This window comes from Acanthaster planci, linkage group LG02, assembly GCF_054643075.1.
Source record: "Acanthaster planci isolate LZ-2023a linkage group LG02, COTS_SCS, whole genome shotgun sequence".
NCBI classification, from domain to species: Eukaryota; Metazoa; Echinodermata; class Asteroidea; order Valvatida; family Acanthasteridae; genus Acanthaster; species Acanthaster planci.
Window position 1 is genome coordinate 6,134,540 of NC_141778.1, and position 14,068 is coordinate 6,148,607.

The window sequence follows — 14,068 nt, forward strand, 5'->3', positions numbered from 1 at the left end:
GGCTATTAATCCCCTCCACCTTTTGACTAAGGGATGGGACTATTGAATCATCTCTCCCTATTTTTCGAAGCACGGGAAATAAACGGATTTTGACTTTTTTCGGATTTCCTAGCATAAGAGGTATTCAAAAGGGAGAACAATAAATATTACAGAAATATGCCGTTCTGATTTCAGATTCTGCAGGAATGTAAAACATATTACAGATGTATTAGGAATATTGGCCCCTTCAGGGTCGGTGTCATACGATGTCAGCACCACCCCCTTTTAAATTTCCTTGGCCGAGGAAGTCAACCCCCCCCAAAAAAAAATTAAAAGTTAAAAATTTTCCATATCCCCATTTCCGGCATAAAATTTACACCACTCACAAGTACCAGTCTCCGGCGCAAGTTTGAAGCTATCAGCGAAATGTTAATAAGTTAAAGTACGAAACACCCCTGTGACAATTTATGCGAACGCAAATGCCTCACAAGCATACACACAGACTCCCAGCGGGCGCTGGACACTACCACATGAAAATGTTGTGAACATTTTCACATTTCCTAAATTAAGATAAAAAATAAATAAATGGTACGCAAGGTATGAAAATTATCACTGCATGGGTTGTAAGTCTACCCTTGCTTCAAGGAATACAGATAGTTTTACTTTTCATTTCAAAAATAGAATAGCATAGCCTTATATCCAGCTACGAAGAAAATGTGACGCGTGGTATTGATATTAATAATTTACCACTTTAAGCTATAACATAGTGCTGGAGTGAATTAATTTGGCAAAAATAAAAATAAAAGAAGAAAATCATCTTGTTAAAAACACTGTATGCAATGTTTAGAGCTTTACGATGATTTCCCTTGAATGTTCTTGCCCAAAGGTCTCCGAACAATGCAGAACTGTGTGTCAAGAACCCTTGATAATTTATTTTATCGCTTGAGATAAAATGCATTATTCACCACAAACGCATGACGTGAGACCAAACCCTTTGGATCAGCTGGTTACTGCCATTGTAAGCAAATTTGTAAACACTACTGTTTGGCCATGCCTTGCATACGAGACAGATATCAGACTGGCTCATACATACTTAATGGCACGTTTGAGCACTCAGACTGAGCGCAAAATGATTACAATTACTAATCCAAAGCTTAACCTTTTTTTCTTCACAAATTTAAACAAATACGTGTTGATGTGTTAACAAACTTAGACACAATAACACATTATGGTGTTAATAACAAGACAAAAAACACGTTTATGGGGTGGTCAAACTTTCTGAACACCGAAACAGGTTTATTTCCAGAAAGACGTTTATTTTAATTAAACAGTTACTTTTTAACGATTGACGCAAAAAAAACACGTTTAAAATAGTCGTTAAGTTTCTACAGATACATTCGTTTCTGGTCTGAGTGCTCACTGGCCAATAGCGTATTTTGCGATATGACATACACAATAGGAGGGCGCTTTTTGGTTTTGATAAAATCTGTCGAATTTACTCCAAAGCTGTATAAGCGCATAGACCGCCAGATCACATGCAAAACAATGTGGACGTTTCGTGATCTGCTTTGCGCCCGACGAAAATCAAACTACGTACAAATTTACCACTCAGTATAGGGAATTGATATGCAGTTAAAGAATTCCTTTACTTACTCTGGTTCACATAGATTCAAAATAATGTGGTTGCAACATTGGAAATGATGGCAGCACTGAAGAGCAAAAAGGTTAGGGTATTTTCAAATCACACAGATAGAAGGCAGCGTAAGTTCGTTAGCGTAATGCACACTGAAACCGCTGTCATTCAACCTTTTTTCCCTTGCTTTAAAATCTCGGGTGTATCCTCGTATGGCGTACTCTTTACGACACACATTTCTGCCGCTCTCTAGCCTTTTCCAGAGCGACGCAACTACAAACACGACGGAACGACGGCCCTTTTCGTAGTGCCGTCGCGTCTCTCCGTCGCCTTCTTGCCATTACATTTGTACACACGAAGCGCTGCGTCGTGCATCGCGTCGTATGTCGTGTCATGCGTTGCATCGCGCATTATTACAAGGTTTAATTTTGTTGCATACAGGTAAGCGTGGCCTGACAAAGAATTGAGTTAAAATTGAGAACTGACAGGGTCATAATGATGCTTTGGTCGAGGATGTTTTATTAGGAAAACACAGACTAATATCATTGGACATTAGCGAGGAAGACTGAGTTGAAGACAGAGGGAAGACTAGAGGGAAAACTAGTGGACAGACTATGGACATACTATGGACAGATCAGACTTACCATGTAACATTTTGGGGGCGATTATATATAGAGGGGGGTGCAGGCTCGCTGGTATGACTTCCTGAAACTGTGGTCAGGCTTGTGGTTGTAAAATTATGGCTGAGGAGTCTTGGGGAGTGGGGGCAGTACTTTGAAATTGACCACAAACAGGAGCTTCATTAGGATCTCAATTACCAAGGAATTAAACGAAAGTAGGATCATGGGAAACGTGAGATACCAATGACTAAATAGTTAATTCTGGGCATACATTATGCCACCTGAAGCACGAATCGACGCGCGACATGGCTCACGTGTGCTGTCGCCTTTAGCTTCATGACGTTTTAGAGGGCGCCATCACAGTTTTATTTCATTTTCGTCCCCTACGCTTGCAAAATACATGCCCTGAGCAGCGGGCGTTGATTTTTTTTCCTTGATTTTATTTCATCCGTTCAATTTGAAATACTTTCTGTCATATTTTATTGAGAAAAGGGAAAAAAGAGCAATTTGAAAATCCGAGTACCTAGGTACTGCTCTCACGTGATTAGCGTAAGCCCAGAATTCGTTAGTCTTTAATTACCCGGCCGGGTTAAGTTCCAATTTCCGTCCAATCACTTTTTACTAAGACCTTTGATGAAGTTCCCATTCGTGGTAGATTAAACCTCACACATATTTCTCTGTGACCCATACAGGCAATTTACAAATAGTACTCCCACTCCTCCAAACAATTTGTCTACAACTGTACGCAGGCAAGTTTGACCACAGGTTTAGGAAGTTACCAACCAGCCTGCACTATCCTCAGAATATTCTTTATACATTTTGTAAAATGATTGTTGTATCTTAGAATGAGTTTGCAAATGATTACTAGAAAGATCAGAATTAGAGCAGATAAAGCTAAAACGTTGTGGCTGACGTAAATGTTATTTATTTCCTGGAGACAATGCTGACAGTCGGTCGCAACGCTCTTCCTAATTACATTTGATTTAAAAAACCAACATAAAAAACCATAAAAGAACCTTTTCTTTAACAACTCACTCTGAATGAAAACACAAAGTTAGAAAGAATGCATGAAAAAAAACAACAGGATCAAGCCCTGCTACCTACGGCAGGTACTGTATAAGCACGGCTACATCCAGTACCAGAACACCGCCAATTGCTAGTTATCAGAATTACCGCGAATCAAAAAAATTAATAACGACCTGGATACATATTAAATACATCCTTCTCCATCATCATCATTCCTCATAGTTAGGTCGGGTTTTTCTTCCCCCAAAAAACTGCTGGGGCATTTTTTTTTGTAATTATCCAACCTTACACTCTATTCCTGGCGCATATAAAATATGTAGGGAGGCACAACTCTTTGAGTTGAGCATGTTTTTCCCCCTGAGTTCTTCTTTTGGGCCGTTTTTCAACCGGCCTGGTAGGATTTTGCTGCCTGTCCAGACGTCAAACTGTTCAAATTACAAAAAGTCCCTTGCGTGTATAGGCTCACCCGCAATCATGTGTGTTTATTGTTTCGATACAAATGAGTTGCTAGTTGGAATTTCGTGCCTTATCTCTTCTGTAAGTGTGGCTTCACTTCCTGGCAAATCGGTTAACCCAAACAAAGGAAGTCTTTAATCATTTAGCTCTTTTGTGTGAAGTGTGCGCATTAAGAAGCAAGATATGGGACGGAGAGCACCCCCCCCACCCACACATACCCCTTTGTGGTGGTCATTGTTTTATCAGAATCTCAGGCTTTCTTTTCAGACATTTGGGGGATGTGTTAGGTAACAATAGTCTAGAGTGTGTAGAGGGATAGGAGATGTAGGAGGGTGCCCCTCTGTCCCATATCTTGCAGGGTATGATTCAATTTCGAGTTACTCAACAAAGGCATGTCCGCATTGTTGTGGGCCCGCGCATGGGGTCCACTTAGTAGCAGCGTCCGCACGTTTAGGATGTTTTCCACGCTTGACTCAGCCAATCAGGACTGTCTCGTTAATATGCCAACTGCAGGCATGATGAAGAATTCTCAAACGAGTGTACACGTCCTACGTGGAACAAATATGGGAAATAATGTATTTACACCTCATGTGGCGACAATTCATTAAAATGGCCTAGGTGATTTCATGGGTTTTAGCTTCTGTGAAAATAATTTCTACCATAATTTCTGCCACAAGGTAGATTTTTTTGCGTTATATTAAGGCGTGTTCTAAGCCAAGGATCAAAATTTCTCCTTTTCAGTCTAAAGATCTCGACTATTTGGAAAATCTCCAATTTTGTGAGTCCTATTTCGGACAATACTGATCCTGAGCAGAGCCAAAATACCTTCTCTTACAAAAGAGCACTCGGCTCTTTATTAAGCTTTTTTGTAAGCGGTAAGAAAAGCTAGGTTGGTCTCTCTGTGCGAAATTGCTACCATGAAATTTATTCAATTATCAATGCTATCAATTTCAGTTGAGGTGTGATTAAATGAGAAAAGTACATCATACACTTTCAAGGACATGCTCGATACGTTTAAAGTCTCATCTGACTTTAATCTGGACATTGCCGTATAACGTGATGGTGGGCTAGGACAGCAAATACACCTTCAGTAAAATTCAAATTATCAATGTTTAGCCTACGCTAGTCAACAATCCGTAAATAAGTAAGATTTGATACCTTGAATATGCAGATTGCAGAAAATCTCGGATTTGGACATAATTGCCCACTTTCTCGTTGTCTTTTCCTATTATTTTAGGAAAAAACAACAAGAAAGGTCGTCTTTATCATTTCAAAAGCTCATCCACGTGATCTTATGTTACAGGCATTCCAGGAAAGTCACAGAATACGATAATGTTTTAATTCTCTAATTAAACAATTTGTAAGGCTGAAGATTTGGGCATTATATAAAAAAAAAGATCTTTCCAACAGGACGTTTTTCGGCCAAATTTTATTCAAACTGCTCAAATTCCTTATTCAGGCAAAGCCCAAATCAGGGTGAGTACACCTTTAAGCAATGGTGAAAGCTTTGACTGAGACTTTTCCGAGGGCAAACCTAGACAGAGTGGCAGGCCCCATCTGTAGGCTACAAGTTGTTTACCATGCCATTCATTCCCTGGGCTTTTAACACATCAAATCAATCATTCCGTCATCGTTGAAATTTACAATTACTTTTTGAAAAACAAAACAAAACAAAAACACACTCTCTATCTAATATAGTGACACTTTGATGAAGGATTGTGCTCACCAAACATGACTACTAAGTGAAATTCCAAGGTGCTGTTAAAAACAGTATCTCGACGCAATGATGCGTCGATTTTTGCTCAGTGCAGATAAAGAGTTCCTACTTTTACACCCTGGAAGCCGGCTCGACCAGACTTCTTTTGGTTTTCACCCTCTGTTGTTCCTAGAAACTCCGTCTAATGGTGCTGAGGGTGCATTTGATTAGCTTACACGGTGAAACCCTGACCTGGGATCTCTCTATGTCCTATGTCAAACAATCAGGAAGGTGAGGATGAGGTTGTACACGAGTTAATTAACTCGTTTAAGCTGATAGAACGTACCGAGGCTGTTATGTATTTCAGCCTGCCTGTCATTATTCATTATTGGCATTTTGCCTAAAAGCTTCTTTTGCTAAAAGAAGGGTATCCGGACAATTTCCTTCTAATTGATTGTAGGAACGGGAAAAAATTCAGTAGACCAAGTAACTCTAAAGTCAATCATTCAAACGGCTGGTTAAGTCTTTTTCATTTTTGCGAACTCTGCAGACACTATGCCCGCAATTACTATTACTACTAATTATTACTACTAATTATTCTTATACTTGCCAACAAAAGCGCTTTGGTTCGAGGATGACAAACATATTTAGTGGAACATTTTGGCCTTAGGGAGAAAACGCACAAAGTTTAGGAATATGTGTTATGCCAGAATGTTGTAGGTTGCTTCAAAAAGAGTAAATAGGGTGGATCCAAGAGGAGGAAACATGTTCCCTGAGCTGAAAAATAATAACGAGTAATAAAATACATCATTAGGAAAAAAGCAATTTCTTGTCTCTTTTAATTCTCTTGCTTCCAAAAGCTTGAAAAATCCCCAACTTGTAGTTCTCCTCAGGGAGGCCTTTAAAGGTTACACAAAAATCACAATTCCCCCCCCTCCCAAAAATGGCTCTACTTGCCCTTGCAACTGACCAGCTGTGCGTTCCCTTAAAGCACAAATTTCACGGCAGTATTCACAAACAAATTCACGAAAAATGTGAAATAAAAAAAAACTTGAAAACTATTGCGTCATTTTCAAAAAGATATTATTTGATTTTTTATTTTAAAAATTGTTATTGGAGTGGTTTGCTCTTTTGTTTCCACCCCTCTTCTCTTATTTGTTTCCTTTTGCCCCGCCCATTGGATATGCCTATGAGTTGTGTTTGACTACCAAACATTTCCTTTCTTCGACGATTCTCACACAGAACTAAGGATTTTCAAAAATTGCCCCATGCTGTTGTTTGAAGAAGTAATTGGGCATTATTTGCACAGACGCTGGAGCTAATGAATGTCTAAATTGAATGCCTCTCTTGAGTATGGGTGACAGGACGCATTGCATGCAAATTGACGTTTATGCTCCAAGTCCATCAGTGATGTGTATTTACCTTGAGGTTTAGTCAACGTTGTTTTTTTTTTTGTTTGTTTTTTGTTTTTTTTGCCCTTTCTGATGTGATCTGAACTGGTGAATAAGCAACAAATACCAAGTCAACAAGACCGTGGTAGGTGAGCCTACATGGATGAGGATTTGTCCAGAGAGTGTTCACATGTAACAATTACCATTTCAGTAATACTGGCGTTGGGGATAGTTTTTTAAAATCATGGGCAGGCCTGTAATCCGTTATAGCAATTTATATTGGAAATACTACAAAAATTAATACACTGGCGAGTTTGCATAGTTGGTTTAACTGCTGTCATTTATCTATGAAAACTGACTTAATTAAACCATGGAGGAAGGACACAGAATATACAACATCTAGTCATTTACTGTTTTCTGGCATGCCCGGGATGCCCATAGACAGAGCGCAGCCATATTTGGTCATTGATGCAATTTTTCGCTGGTAATCTGCATCTTTAAAACGTTGTGTACTGCAGTAAAGGAAGTTGAATATTTAGGCCATAGTTGGTGCTTGGTATGGTCTGACAACATGCTTGTCCATTAGCTTTTATTAGGCTGTGTACCCGAAGTGTTCGTGTGCAGTTACTACCCTTACGAACGTTTGTTTCTGGACTTATTTTGGGAATAAAATACTAGCCAGCTGTTTATAAGATTTTGTGTTTTATTTGAATCATTTTTATTGCAGAATTTATACAAATAGGTATTCTATGAAATCACTCCTTGTGATCAAAAAGGGCATTTTGTTTTTCGTAAATTCTTTCCTGTGGTTGTCAACATGTTGTTGGACAGTCTTAGCCAAATTTGTACTAAGACTTTGAAAACTGATGGCTTGGAATGACAAAAGAAATTTACAAACATTGCATGGATAATGCAAAAGTGCACCAAATTCTTTTTAAAAATACTTCACGACGGCAAAAGTAAATCTGTTGCATACTTTTTTCTATCGATTTTCTCGTCACTGCAATAAGCTGTAGTTAATTGCAAACAAAACACCACAAATATTGCTAGGATATTACTGGATCCAGTCGTCTGGCTAAGTTGCCGCATTTTTGTAATGGTTGTTATTGTTTGTCAGCGAGCACTTTGATGTGCCAGAGTTGTAACTAACTCCTTATGTGTCCTTCCTCCATGATAAATCTTTAAGTGAAATGTATTCATTTGCCCTTCTAACTTGGCCTTGTTCAAATTTCTTCAATGTTAAGATCTATTTTTCCCGTTTTTACCAAATTTTATCTCTTACAAGCGCAGAGAACTGTGCTGTAACTTATAACCCTGTTTACTTCTTCGCGCTTTGTAACATATTTACGTACACATGCCTGGTTATAACGTTCACCGTGTTGTTAGTATTGCGACTTCATGAGGTGTCTGTTGTCAACTGGTTCATGTATATGCATCGGTCCAAAGCCTGTAAACACAGATAAATACAAATTAAAAGGAACCCAGCACAGAGCTTGTTTGCTTACTTGCTTGCTCAGGCGCTCGTCAGGGACTCATAAGATTATCACTAGATAAATAATAATGGTCAACACTTCAATGTGCGGTCCACGCGTGCGCACGGGGTGTAAGACATGGAATAGCTACTTCGGAAGATATTAAGGCAGCATATGTGAAAGTTAAGGAACGAAAAAGCGGCTGCCCTCAGCACATTCCCTTGGATATCTTGGAACACGCTTTCAATCCCATCAGATCAACCTTCTGTATTAACACTTCAACCGTGGTAGCCTCAGGCTGGCAAAAGTCCCTTCAGCAGGGAAGGAGGAATATGGGTTCGGGTCAACACATGTGCACACGTGTGAAACCAATGTAATTCATTATTGGGGCTTTCTTTTAGGGTAAGTTGTTGCCAACGAACCTCGTGGCTAATTTGAAAACACCTATGGGTTTTTTGAGCTATCAACGTATAGTTTGCCTGTGAACTTATAGCATATACATGGAAATTGGAGGAGTTTCATAACTGATTGCAAAATTATCCTGATAACGCTGAAAATAATATTTGACATAGTAATGACATTTAAAAGACGGTTTCTAAAACACCCTCATCCAAAAATAGGCCTATCTTGTTAACTTTTTGAAAAAATTTGAATATAGATCAGAATGACAGTTTATGAACTTCTGCAAAATGTTCGGGATTTTTTTAAACTAAAATAATGAAAAAAATCACAAAGGTATCAAAATACCATTACGTTTAAAAAAACCTTTGAAGTGTAAACTGCTTGCGATTTGCGTTCCCAAGCCTGTGACTCGAGGGAAATCTCAATCATTGTTATCGTTCGTGTAGCGAATGAAACCGTGAATGAAACTTGGATCATGCATTAGGCTATTATAACAATGAATGTACGCCAATGCCAATGCGGAGTTTCAACTTTACTGACGTAACAGCTCTCCATTATATGCATGTTCATAATTCGTATCTGCTACACTATTGCTGTCCTCCTCAGTCAAGTCAACCAATCACTATATTTGTTTAGTTAAACTCTTCTTGGCAAATTTGCTCCTTTGGACTATCGATTAGTATTAAAACAAAATGTAAATTGCAACACCTTACAAATGTATCGAAACTGAAAGTCTGTGGTGGAAAATATGATAAATTTGTTTCACAACAACCTGAAAGTTAGGCCAAATTAGCACTATTGTATAGTCATGACAATATATCCATGTAGCACATTATTTTATTAACATAAAATCATGCAGAATAATATCATGAAACATTCACACAATACGTTCACAACACTCTTGATGAGCAGTTTAAATGTATTACTAAAAGTTCTGTGCGATTGAATAGTGACGGCCTGCTCTGATGTTTTTCCACTGTGTTAAAAATTTCACGGTGCATATTTGTATTTTCAAAAAAGTAAAATATACAGTTCAAACTAATTGTCCACTTCTACGTGACAGTAGTGAATGAATTTGCGATGTCTTAAAAATTCTGAACGTCGTGGATAGTTGCGTGAACTCAAACATAGGAAAGATTTTTAATACAACTGGAATCTTTTTTTCAAGATGTATTTTTGCGTTGGGGAGATGTTAATTATATATAACGGTTTGCCCGTACCCAACGTATATTAATAAGCACTGTATGCTCAAAAATACATCTTGAAAATAGTTCGCGGTACCCGCTGCTTCATTTGACTCGGACCGGCCAGCCGACCCCAGCAAGCTTGGTGGTCGAGTGGTTAAGACATCTGCACTAGTGAGCAGGAGGTCGTGGGTTCGAGTCCCACCCGAGTAAGCTTGTGAGGTTTTTTTTCCGCAAGCTCTCGGACAAGCACTGAGCATACAGTGCTTATTAATATACGTTGGGTACGGGCAAACCGTTATATATAACAACTGGTATCATTTCAAATTATTTGCATGAAATTCATTTCATTAATATAACAGAAAAATTTCATCAATGAAGTGATAATATCAAAATATTTGAAAAAAAATCAAGAATTTTGTCTACAACGTTCTCATGTTTTTGTGAAATTGACAAAGCATATTTTTTATAGCTAATATAGCACACTTGATTAATATCATACAAATAATGCCGATATGACGGTATTTAAATGAACCTTTTCCAAATTAAAATCACCTGCAACAACCTTTGGGATGGAATTTAAATTGCAACATCACAACATATTAAAATAGTTCAAGAAAAATGAAAAATCTTCGGTTTACAGTAACAAAGCTGAACTGTTTTTCAGAAAAGTAAATGAAACTTTAATGTTTTGTAAAACACTGCAATTGTATGTTGTGATATGAAATCTACCTTTTTAAAACAATTTATCATTGTCTTAATTTCGTTAAAACAACGCTTTCCATTTAGTCAAAATATTATTCAAAGATGTTTTACATTACAGATAATTAAAACTGGAAAGGTAATATTTCATGATTGGTAAGTGTACTATAAATGCAATATTGAAATTGCACTTAAAACTGCATACACGTTTGGGCATGACATTTAAACATTTAAAAACACGTATAAGACACTTTGGACAGAATATATCAGTAAAGTTGTTTACAAACATAGGCCTACAAATGAATTTGACGATGGAGTTATGCTTTAAAATTAGTTGGTTTCATTTAAAGATATTCTGAATGCACTGAAAATTTGCTTCAATATTGCCGAAGAAGCTTTCTCCTAGCCGTTTTATTTAATATTTAATTGCAGAATGCATTTCCAATGTTATACTAATGATTCAGGTATATGACTGTGGTAAAAAAATTATATGATCAAAATAATATAGTTCAATTGTTGCAATAAAAATCAAATTGACAAGAGCTTCACAAAACATTTGAATAAAACAAAATACATTTTCCAAAACTGTAATCAAACATTTTAAAAAGAGGTTACTTTTTAAAATGTTATCATACAATAAGTTATACCTAAATGTGCCAACAATGTTTTCAATATGTTTCTAAATATATTGATATCTTATACATATATTATATCATACAAATGTTGTCACTAAATGCATTGTGTTTGACGCTAAAAAGCATTTGAAATAGCTTAATTTAAATAAGGGTTTTTAATGGGGTTGTAGCCTAAGGATTATCTCTACATTAAAGTTTTTACATTACAGAATATTGGAAATAAGAGTGAAAATTTGAACATAAGAAAGGCAATAGCAATACTAAGATCAGCTTTTTTCTACATTTATGATACACGTATATGCGGTTTTTAGTTAATTTTTTCTGTGTACTTTTTATACCACCGACCTTGCTGTTTCATCAATCCTTATACATATATGTAATTAACCTTAGAGATCCGTGCCAACTGTTTGCATAAAATAATTAGACGAGACATTTGAAGGCATGTTGTCGTGGGCACGTGATAACCATAAACCGGCTAAGTTAATTTAAAGTTCTGCAGCGAAAGTTACCCTCGAGGTCAGGCTCCAATTTCACTATTGTAATGATGTGTTGCGGATCGCAACGACCGAAGACAAACTGATGATAGGGAATTATTTGCGTTGAACCTATGCAAAAATCAAAGCTTCCGCAGATAGCAGCGATGAAAAGGCATTGAAATACTATTGACACACTTATTGAGTTTCTTGGATCGCCACGAGAGGAAACCGACTTGAAACATATTACATGTTATTAATTTTCTCGGATTGCAGAGACAGGAGAAGGGCTTTTTCTGTGCTTCCTATGTTATTGGAAGTCGTCGATCGCTTCAACAGGAAAGCTATAATGCCAATGAATCAGAAATGGAGCTGGCAATAAACACCCTTTGAGGCCGACATGACTCAAACAATTTATGGCTTCCAACACACTTTTAGTAAGACGGATCTTGACAAGCCTGCTCTTTTTACCCTGTGCGGTTCGATATTTGAAACGAGGCCAAATAGCCAATATTGGCATAATAAACTCAAGGAATGGTTAAGCAATTTTGCCCAAGCAGTTTTGTTTCCGTGCAAGCCCTCCACTTAACTGCCACCTGTTGAGTAGGCCTAAGTCCAAACAATGGCAAGATCAACATTAGCCCAATTCTGGAGTTACACCATCCTTGGCTGCCGAATGGAACCAGAGAGACTTTCCTCCCGTATCCCGTTTTTGATGTTTCAGAGCAAAGAAATTGAGGTCTTTTACAGGCCCAAGGCTTACATCTTTGTACCAAAGTTTCGGTTCTGCATCCTAATTTGGGAGTTATATATTATTTGAACATGAGAAAAGGGCATGCTAGGAATATGCTTTTTCCCAAGTACTCTATGATATATCTATTATGTAGCTGAGCCTTTCTGTGGAGTGTTCTACTACTACTGACCTTGTTGTTCTATTAGTCCCAATAAAAAAGTGGCCTTCGATATCCCGCTACATGTTTGTATAAGGTAAACGGATAAGAATTATGATGGCATGTTGTGCTGGATCGGCAGGCGGTAAACGGTTCTCCAACGTTATAATACACGAATTGCTCGGGACTTAAACTTAATGTTTTGGTTTTAATGATGTCTCGGGATCGAACGACCGGACACCAAGGAATAACGATGAACTACTTTGGCTTTGAACCGTTCACGCTTTCAAGGATTGCAGCGAGCGGAAGGCATTGAAAAAGTATTGGCACAATTGTTTCACGGATGGCCTTGTAGAGGAACAAATTTGATAATTGCTTGCACGATATCAATGTTGCAGCCTGCAAGCGACACTGAATGAACAGTTGCTGCTGTGTTACTTGGATGTCGTGGATGCACGCAATTTGGCCAAGGTTGAGTTATATTGGCCCAGTTTGGGTTATATTGGTCCAGGTTGGGCTATGACATCAGTAAGCTGGAGATTATCACAGATCGCTACGACCGGAAGGCAGTGTTTTGGAATGTTATTTAATGCTATTTAAAAGTGGTCGTAATACGAATAAGTGTTCGCTGTTCGCCGCCATGGGAAAACTAATGTCGCTACTAAAACGTTCTGGCAATGAACCTTTCTGACCGTATACGGCCGTAAAAAGCTTGAAGTTACCTTATCAATACCTGAATTTCTCAACTGTCTTGTCGCATAGAATAATAACGTTTTTACGTTGGCAAGAACGGGGTGCAAGCTAGGAATTTTTGCCTATAATCCCTAGCAACCTAAGTAGTATTTCGTCAAAGCTCTAGTACGTTTTGTAACGCAAGACTAATTTAGAAAAATTACATGAACTTTCAGTCAACTGTGATATTCACAATGATATCAAAATCTTTCCCGTTATTGAAACCTAGATGAACTTCCTACAAACTTGATCGCAGTTCTAGTGAATTTGTCGTTTGCATATCAAGAATCAATCGCGTCGGCGGTGGTGTAGCTCTTTGTACAAAATATGAACCCATAAACGAAACTGTAAACATTTTGATAACCTTGGAATTGCCTTGGTCGAACTATTTACTTAAAAAGACCATACGCCTATGTTCTATCTCCAGTACTTTCTGTGCAAACGTTTATTATTCACTAGTCGACAACGATGCATTCGATACGTTCAACTAATAATGCTTTTACTCGCAATTATCCCAATGCCAGTTTCACCCTTTCACCTATCACTATCACATGAGTAGATCGAATGACACCATATTGATCACTAACGTAATAAATGAACATTTATATCAACTGCAGATGATTTAGGGCCACTAAATCCCGCTAGACCTCCCTTTTACCTTCCTTCACCCTAATTAGCACGACATTAATATGACAGCAGACTGAAACAGCAAATACATAGTTAGTAAACTTCGTATGAAAATATTTCTTCGTGGAAAAAGTCAATCCCACAGGCGTA